Here is an 899-nt window from a genome sequence, read left to right as displayed (position 1 = left end):
GTGCCTGGGATGCTTTAAATATTTGTTCTTTTAATTTTGTAATATCCAAAGACAAGTTTCTAGAGTATTCTTCTAGATTTTTTAAATTTTTTCCCAAATTTTGATCTTATTAAGAGTTATTAATAGTTTCCACAAATCCTTATGTGTAGCTCCTACAACGAGTCATATCATTTGAGGTTGAGGTGCCACTATACCCCCCATGGTTCCAGATAATAGGAGCTCTCGCTGTACTTCTTATCATTTCTGCCATCTGACCATTTTGTTCAGACCAGCAAAACGTAGTGTGGCCATGGCATGTAGACTGAGAGGTGAAATTCAAGCTAAACATCTCCTTAGGGGACAAATTAATAATGATTTCATAGGAATCATTGTGCAGCACCTCTACCTGTTCTGCAATGCAATTTTCCTAAACAAGTATGTTCATTTCTTTCTGATCAGGTTCCATTTTGTTTACAAATAGGTTTTTGAGGGCAGTATGCCTCAATTATAGGAGCAGATTATGGTAAATACTGAGATCAGAAATCATGTGTAACTGTGTCATAGAGTGATTACATCCAGGCATTATTGTCAGCTAAGATTGATAAATATGCCCAATAAGTACAATAAGTATAATTGTTCTCTGTGTCAGCCCTTGTTGAAGGAATACTCACAGCAATGGTGATCGTCACTATCATAACTACCATTAAATTACTCATTGTGACTGGTCATCCCATTTTCCTTAGGTTTCCTTCTGCAATCTGTGACAGCTTCTTGATCTGTCCCCAGGTGGGTGGCTGTGTTCAACAGGTATTGCTTGTGACAGTTGGGGTCCTCTTCAGCATTAGTCTTGACATGGCTGCAACCGGGGGGTCCTCGGGATCCTCCCAGAATCTCTCCCTCGGCATCTGGCTCGTGATAAG

The sequence above is a fragment of the Macaca nemestrina genome, chromosome 6, assembly GCF_043159975.1.
Source record: "Macaca nemestrina isolate mMacNem1 chromosome 6, mMacNem.hap1, whole genome shotgun sequence".
Lineage (NCBI taxonomy): Eukaryota > Metazoa > Chordata > Mammalia > Primates > Cercopithecidae > Macaca > Macaca nemestrina.
The sequence above is the reverse complement of the archived record's forward strand: the minus strand, read 5'-3'. Positions refer to the sequence as shown.